This window comes from Gorilla gorilla, chromosome 9 (assembly GCF_029281585.2).
Source record: "Gorilla gorilla gorilla isolate KB3781 chromosome 9, NHGRI_mGorGor1-v2.1_pri, whole genome shotgun sequence".
Lineage (NCBI taxonomy): Eukaryota > Metazoa > Chordata > Mammalia > Primates > Hominidae > Gorilla > Gorilla gorilla.
In genome coordinates, this window is record NC_073233.2 from 12,403,060 (window position 1) to 12,412,325 (window position 9,266).

General features: G+C 41.4%; 1 pseudogene; it reads right to left on the minus strand.

Moving 5' to 3' along the window:
* Nucleotides 1–2,446: 2,446 nt before the first annotated feature.
* On the minus strand, nt 2,447–3,394 carry LOC101126352 (olfactory receptor 52N4-like; annotated as a pseudogene).
* Nucleotides 3,395–9,266: the final 5,872 nt, after the last annotated feature.

Here is a 9,266-nt window from a genome sequence, read left to right on the forward strand (position 1 = left end):
TTCAAAGACCTGAAAGAATTTTTAAAATTAGAGATTGTAGTACTCAGGACTGAGCCTGGAGTGCAAGCAGGAACCCGAGAATACTGGGTCTTTTGGGCCATGTTAAAGGGCCATGGAAATCATGAAGGATTTTAAGCAGAGGATTGAGATATGATCAACATCTCATTAACAAAATGACATCTTAGGAAAATGGAGAGGCCAAGGCTAAGCATAGATGGCAGGAGATCTTTGGGGTTTCAAATTCAGTGATCTCTACAGAGGTTTAAGGATGTGTCATGAGAATGGATAGATGAGGTAGGTATCTTTGGGAATAAAGAAATTGAGAATATGAAAAGCCAGAGTGTTCAATGGATTATCCACATAAATACTGATGTCTCCCACCAGGGTCATGGGTGGCAAAATAAAAACAGAGAAGATGCGGACCATGTCATCATTTAATGAAGGCGAGTAGAGGAGAGATAACAGTAACCAGGAGTGGTAGAGGATGATATGAGTGAGTGACATGAACCTCAAAGAAGCACCAGTCTTTGCTTATTTGTTTGTTTGTTTGCTTTTACAGGAAAGAACTGAAAATTGTATTTGAGAACAAAGACAATAAACTTACCACCATGCCAAAGGTAGAAGAGATATGAGAAACTAAATGATCCCCACTTAGTAGGAAGCATAATATTGCATCAGACATAAAATGGGAATAATTATAGCACCTGCTTTATTTGCATTTTGTGAGCATTAAATGAAAGAGTGTATCTGCAAAGATTTTACTTCAAGGACTCAAGGTACCATGTAGTAAGAGCTGAACACACAGGAGCTGCCTTTGTTATCAAGATTTCTCACTAATACAACATATTCAAGATAGAATTCTTCAGAGCTAGTTTGCGCAGAGCACTTAGAGACCTCTAAGCCCTTATAGCAGTGCTGTCTTATAATAGTAACTATGCCCTCCAATGCCCCTGCACAGCATCCAAAATACTGCCATTTGAAATTACAACTTTTGCAAAGACTATTGAGGTTAAGGTGATGTTTGAAGTGATGATGGTAGTAAAGAAAATAGTGTTAGTAGTTATTGTTACAGCAATGTTTTTTCATTTCTTTAACAAAAATATATTGAATGTCCACTGTCATAAAAATATTTGTAGTCATTTATTCAAAAGCACATACTATGTTAATAGGACTAATGAAGAAATACGCTAGGGACCATTAAAATAATGAGACTTATTTATTCACACATGCTTATTGATAGCATATTATATGCCAGGAACTATTTTAAGAATACAGTAGAAATCACTATCTAGTAGGAATGCAGACAGAGATTATTTATCCAACAAAAATATATATAATTATAAATTATAATGAATAATAAAAGAAACACACAGTACTCTGAGATCAGAAAACAAATGATTTAACGTAATTAAAAGAATCTTTTCTAAGGAGATGAGGTTTGAACTGAGGTGAAAGACGAGTAGAAACAGCAAGAATAAGGACAGGGAAAAGCATTTGTATTAGGAGGAGCCTGGACAACCTGCCTGGAGGGAGCATACATATTTGAGGAAATAAAGAAGAGTATTTATGTATATTAGGAATACATAACACTCAAATAATACTAATATATTTCAAGGATATGCAAATACATAAGCGCATAACACAAACACATTAAAGTGAATGCCAATGGTAGGAACTGGGAAGGAAATGAACAAGAGATTAAGAAATAAAGACAGAAAATAAACAAACAGAACAAGAATCAGAACAATAATCGTTGCATGCAATAAGCACACAAGTATGATTAACTCAAAGTCTTGCAGCTGAGACTAAAAATGAAGAAATGAAACTACAGGTATCATAGAGGGCCATTCATCTCAAAAATAGAATGAAAAAATACTGGAAATAGAGAAAACAACCTTAATCTGCAATTCCAGTCAGATGGAACATGAATATTTTAAAGTATTTCTTTCATAAATTTGAACTCAAAATTATCTCCATACTTTGCCACCCTTCTTTCTCTGAAGCTAAGTAGGTGGTAGAGAGGCCATTCTCTTCCCATGGACTGGCTGTGAGTGAGAGCTGTGGTGGTGTGAGGTGCCCCATTTTTTTCATATGTCCAGCTCATCTCTTTCTGATCTCCTAAAACACTTGAATTCAGATTCATCATATTACCTGATGCATTTATCTTATCAACACAAATAAAACATAAGCTTTCAGAAGAAAAAATATCAAAAAGATTTCCTGCTTATTGATCAATTAAGATACCCCAGCCCTTCTAATAGTTTTCCATCCCAATGTATAAATACCATAGACCTCAGAAGAGATTTCCTAACTTCCAAACACCTAGGATAACTTTCCCTGCTTTCTTTTTACTCTCTGCACAAGATAAATGACCTGGGCTATGGGGCTTCCACCCAGTGAGGGAGGGCCACGCTGGACCCTGAAGTCCAGCTGGTGATAACTATACTCAGGTAGTCTCAATCTGCTTGGGGCTTAGAATCGTCAACAGCCGCTCCTAGATCTGCTTGGTCTTCATGCCACAGACAATGGGATCCAGTGCTGGGGGAAAGAGCAAGTAGAGGTTGGCAAGGATGACCTTGGCAGCAGAAGCTCTGGGTGCTCCAAAGCGCTGCATGACCACAGAAAGAAAGCCCGGTCCATAGAAGAAGAGGATGACACAGACATGAGCTGTACATGTGCTGCCTGATTTAGCACGTTCCTCAGGTGAAGGAAAATGCATTACAGTCCTCACAATCTGCCTATAAGAATAGGCAATAAAGGCCACATCCCCCCCACCAAGAAAGATTGCCACCACAAAGGCATAGAGGTTGTCCACAGTGGTGGCCCCACAGGCAAGCTTCACCACTGCCATATGCTCACAGAAGGTATAGGCAATCATGTGTGTGCCACGGTAGGGCAGCCTATGAGCCAAGCTTGGAAAGGAGATGGTCAATCCCACCCCTCACAACACCACCAGGCCTCCAATCTTGGCAACAACAACAGGTGGAAGGATGGTTGCATAACGCAGTGGGTTCCAGATGGCCACAGAGTGGTCCAGGGCCATGGCCACTAGCACCCCTGACTCCATGGCAGAGAATGCATGGATGAAGAACATCTGGGAAAGACAGGAATGAGAGCTGATGGCTGTAGCACCAAACCAGAAAATGGCCAGCATCTTAGGCAGTGTGGAGAGAGAGAGGACCAAGTCGACAAAGGAGAGCATGGCAAGAAAAAGAAACATGGGCTGGTGAAGGCTGCATTCTGTCCGGATGAGAAAAAGCAGGACACCATTCCCAGTCAATGACAGGAAAAACATAAAGCAAAAGGGAAGTGAGATCCAAATGTGGGTGGCAGTCAATCCTGGGATGCCAGCCAGGAAGAAAGTATGTGGGAAGAGAACAGAATTATTGGGAAAAAACCATGGTTATCATCTCACATGGAAGAACAAAGTGACATTGCAGGGAAAGGCAGGCTGGTGAAATTCAGTGATGTAGCAGTTGGGAGCTCAGGACATATGCTCTCACTGACACCATCACCACCACATCACTCTCCCCTACAGTTCTCAGAAAAGAGTAAAAAATAATTTTCAGTTTACTCAATATTTCTGCAAGGTCTTCAAACACAAAAGAGGCAAGTTAGTGGGAAATGCATTGGGTGAGATTTTTCCAGTGGCAAATAAATGCATTGGACAGGAAGTTCAGAAACCAGTTTCTAGTATTAGATATTCTACAATATGTGTGACCTGGGGAAATTCACACAAACAGATTTAAGTAGATGCCCAGGGCTTGTTGTTGAATAAAAATTATCCCATTAAGTTCATATCTCCAAGTTTTGAATTCAGGTGCTTGATTTAATCAATGCTGACCTCATATAGTTCTCCAGTCTTATCCCACTAAGCCTCATTTAAAATTGCCAAAAATTCTAACATCTGAAAAAATCCCTTAATTTAGAGACATTCCACTCTTCCAAGCTTCATTTGACTGTAAAGTTTACAGAACAACATATGGTCCCTGATAATTCCGACACTGATCAGGCTCTTCCTTGGATATTCCTGTCCACTTCACTTGCTCCTCTACCAGATATCTCAATGGTTGTCTGCTTTACCACCTCCTGTATTTTCTGCTCCTTCAAGTTGGTGTTGTATAGGGATAGACACAAAGTTCAGAGCTGTGGTGACCTGGATAAACAAAAGCTCCGGTAATAACAATAATGTGAAAGCCGAAAAATTCTATACCACTGCCACCTTACTGAGATCATGAGAGACCTTGGCAGATGTGCCCTCCAGTTCTTCTTTTCAGGTTATTACATTAAGAGTACACAACATTATTCATCATTATTCATGTCCCTAGCATACACTACGTTCAACATATTCATTTTATTTATTAGAAAACTGAGGTCTGTAAAAAGTACATTTCCCAGGGCTATAGCTCTCTGTAGTGACAGAATCAGACCACAGCTCAAATCCACTGACCTCCAAGCTAGGAAGCCATCCTCCTATCTCCATGTTAGCAGTGGCTATTGCAGAGCCAGGGAAGAAACTCCAGGGCCCCATGGCCAAAGGTAGGAAGTACAGAGTGATCAAACAATAGGGCAAACAAGGAATGATTTACGGATCATGTGAATCCCCCAATATCCCCAATACCTCAAGTACCACAATCCTCTCAGGTGAGAGACAAACACAGGACTCACATATACCTGGGTCCAGGGCCTGGTAGGGCTTTGGAATGTGAGACAAGTGATTCACATTCTAGGCATAAAAGCTGCAGCCTTAATAACAGCAAGAAGAGGTCTCTAAGTGTGAGAGAAAGGAGCAGAAGTCAGCCTGGAACATAGTCTAAGTAAGAAGAAACGGTACAGATTTAAAACGGCCAAAGTTTTGCTTTTCTCTCCAAGAGAACATATAGTTATTGCCCATACCTTCCACCACAGCTGCTGAGGAGACTGCAATGACAACAGACAGTGAGAGGGCTGGGAAGATGGGAAATCAACGTGGACCTATAGTTCTTGTGTCATAGAATAAACTCTACAATAGAAGTCAAGATCCTGGTTTGAGGTACTATTTCTGCCATATATCTGCATGTGACTTTCAGCAAAGCATCTAACCATTTTCAAGCCTTAGTTTCTTCACATGTGAAAGGACTAAACTAAAATCTGCCTCGTAGGATCATTGTGAGAACTGAAGGAAATATAATATGTGGAAATACTTTGTCAAATGCTGAAAATATTATTATTATTATATTCACTGAATTATAAGCAATAAATGGTGCACAGGGAGCACTTTAGTTAAGAACAAGAGAAATTTTTGAAATTCAGAGACAATGGATTTGATTTGGCAAAGGTGATCAGATAGATGCAGCCCATGGGTGGATAACGTGTAGTAGTTAACTGGAGCAACCCAGTCAAAAACACTATATCCTCCCTCATGTTTCTCCCTTCATTATTCCAAATTTTCATGCACGTCCATGTGAAGAGACCACCAAACAGGCTTTGTGTGAGCAACATGGCTGTTTATTTCACCTGGGTGCAGGCGGGCTGAGTCCGAAAAGAGAGTCAGCAAAGGGAGATAAGGGAGGGGTCGTTTTATAGGATTTGGGTAGGTAAAAGAAAATTACAGTCAAAGGGGGTTTGTTCTCTGGTGGGCAGAAGTGGGGGGTCGCAAGGTGCTCAGTGGGGGAGCTTTTCCAGGATGAGCCAGGATGAGCCAGGAAAAGGACTTTCACAAGGTAATGTCATCAGTTAAGGCAAGGACTGGCCATTTACCTTCTTTTGTGGTGGAATGTCATCAGTTGAGGTGGGGCAGGGCATATTCACTTCTTTTGTGATTCTTCAGTTACTTCAGGCCACCTGGGTATATATGTGCAAGTCACAGGGGATGCGATGGCTTGGCTTGGGCTCAGAGGCCTGACATTCCTGCCTTCTTCTATTAATAAGAAAAATAAAACAAAATAGTGTTGAAGTGTTGGGGCGGCGTAAATTTTTGGGGGGTGGTATGGAGAGAGAATGGGCGATGTTTCTCAGGGCTGCTTCAAGCGGGATTAGGGGTGGTGTGGGAACCTAGAGTGGGAGACATTAAGCTGAAGGGAGGTCTTGTGGTAAGGGGTGATATTGTGGGGATGTTAGAAGAAATATTTGTCATATAGAATGATTGGTGATGGCCTGGATACGGTTTTGGATGAATTGAGAAACTAAATGGAATAACAGAAGGAGAAAAGCAGGTATAAAAGGTCTAAGAATTGGGACAACTCAGGATATCTGATTAGAGAGTGCCTAAGGAGATTCAGCACAGCCCTGCCAGCAAAGATTATTTATTTACTTCAAGAGTTAAGAGTGGCAGTTTGGGGATAGCACCAGGAGATATCAGCTGTGATGGCTTGGAAAAACAGTGTAAACCGGCAGTGTAAACAAGAGCAGGGCATGTATGAGTAGTTGAGAATGGTGAATAAGAGTATGACTAGACAGAAGATAGTAGGGATGACAAGTTTTTTTGGGGCACAGTCTAAGTTGGTCTGGTGTCTGGAATGAGACTGGGGTCTAATAAAAAGGAGCGTCTATACAGGAGCTTAAATGGGCTGTACCCTGTAGCATTCCAAGGACAGGCCTGAATTCTGAGAAGGGAAAGTGGTAAAAGTATTGTCCAGTCCTTTTTAAGTTGGTGGCTGAGCTTGGTGAGGTGTGTTTTTAAAAGACCTTTAGTCCGTTCTACTTTTCTTGAAGATGGAGGACCATAAGGGATATAAAGGTTTCACTGAATACTAAGAGCCTGAAAAACTGCTTGGCCGATTTGACTGATAAAGGCTCATCTGTTATCAGACTGTATAGAGGTGGGAAGGCTAAACTGAGGAATTATGTCTGACAGAACGGAAGAAATGACTGCAGTGGCCTTCTCAGACCCTGTAGGAAAGGCCTCTACCTATCCAGTGAAAGTATCTACCTAGACTGAGAGGTATTTTAGTTATCTGACTCAGGGCATGTTGAGTAAAGCTAATTTGCCAGTCCTGGGTGGGGCAAATCCTCGAGCTTGATGTGTAGGGAAGGGAGTGGGCCTGAATAATCCCTGAGAAGTAGTAGAATAGCAGATGGAACACTGAGAAGTTATTTCCTTGAGGATAGATTTCCATGATGGAAAGGAAATGAGAGGTTCTAAGAGGCAGGCTAGTGGCTTGTACTATAGCATAACCTGCCTTTGCTGGTGTGTGGCGATTAGGCCTGGTGGAACCACCATCAATAAATCAAGCGTGATCACGGTGAGGAACAGGAAAGAAGGACATTTGGGGAAATGGGGTAAATGTCAGGTGGATCAGAGAGATACAGTCATGGGGGTCAGGTGTGGTATCAGGAATAATGTGGGAGGCCGGATTGAAGTCCAGGCCAGGAACAATGGTAATTGTGGGACTTAAAGAGTAAGTACAGCAAAAGAAACCACCATCAGAGTGAACAAGCAACCTACAAAATGGGAGAAAACTTTCACAACCTACTCATCTGACAAAGGGCTAATATCCAGAATCTACAATGAACTCAAACAAATTTACAAGAAAAAAACAAACAACCCCATCAAAAAGTGGGCGAAGGACATGAACAGACACTTCTCAAAAGAAGACATTTATGCAGCCAAAAAACACATGAAAAAATGCTCATCATCACTGGCCATCAGAGAAATGCAAATCAAAACCACAATGAGATACCATCTCACACCAGTTAGAATGGCAATCATTAAAAAGTCGGGAAACAACAGGCGCTGGAGAGGATGTGGAGAAATAGGAACACTTTTACACTATTGGTGGGACTGTAAACTAGTTCAACCATTGTGGAAGTCAGTGTGGCGATTCCTCAGGGATCTAGAACTGGAAATACCATTTGGCCCAGCCATCCCATTACTGGGTATATACCCAAAGGACTATAAATCATGCTGCTATAAAGACACATGCACATGTATGTTTATTGTGGCATTATTCACAATAGCAAAGACTTGGAACCAACCCAAATGTCCAACAATGATAGACTGGATTAAGAAAATGTGGCACATATACACCATGGAATACTATGCAGCCATAAAAAATGAAGAGTTCATGTCCTTTGTAGGGACATGGATGAAACTGGAAATCATCATTCTCAGTAAACTATCTCAAGAACAAAAAACCGAACACCGCATATTCTCACTCATAGGTGGGAACTGAACAATGAGATCACATGGACACAGGAAGGAGAATATCACACTCTGGGGACTGTTGTGGGGTGGGGGGAGGGGGGAGGGATAGCATTGGGAGATATACCTAATACTAGATGACGAGTTAGTGGGTGCAGTGCACCAGCATGGCACATGTATACATATGTAACTAACCTGCACAAAGTGCACATGTACCCTAAAACTTAAAGTACAATAAAAATATATATATTTATATATAAAAAAAAAGAAAGCAGAAGTAAGTAGTAATGTTGTATGGAAGGAGAAAATATTTCACTGGGAGGGGCTCATTTGTACCCTTCTGCTCCCCCTGCTCTCCCTTTTTTGCCTGCCATAAAGTGTGATCAATGGAAATCCAATAAATATCTTGAACCATAAAGCAAAAAAAAAAAAAAAAAAAAAAAGAGTAAGTACAGCTGAAGGAGCCAGGGAGCAGAAAGTATATGCATCAGATATGAGGAAGAAAATAGATTTTGGAAGTTATGAGAAATGTAGAGAGTGAGTTGAGCATAGTTTGTGATTTTTAGGGCCTCTAACAGTATTAAAGCAGTGGCAACCACTGCACACAGACATGAGGGCTAGGCTAAAACAGTAAGGTCAACTTGTTTGGACAGGAAGGCTACACAGTGTGGTCCTGGCTCTTGTGTAAGAATTCTGACTGCACTAACCATGCCTAGGAAGGAAAGGAGTTGTTCTTTTGTAAGGGATTGAGGTTTGGGAGATTAATCGGACACAATCAGCAGGGAAAGCACGTACGTTTTTATGAGAATTATGCCAAGTTAGGTAACAGATGAGGATGAAATTTGGGCTTGACTGAAGTAATGGGGGCTGTCTATGAAGCCTTGCGGCAGTACAGCCCAGGTAATTTGCTGAGCCTAATGGGTGTCAGGGTCAGTCTAAGTGAAAGCAAAGAGATGCTGGGACGAGGGGTGCAGGGGAATAGTGAAAAAAGCATCTTTAAGATCAAGCACGCAATAGTGAGTTGTGGAGGAAGGTATTGAGGACAAAAGAGTGTATGGATTGGGCACCACGGGGTGGATTGGCAAAACAATTTGGTTGATAAGGCACGGATTCTGAACTAACCTGTAAGCCTTGTCTGGTTTTA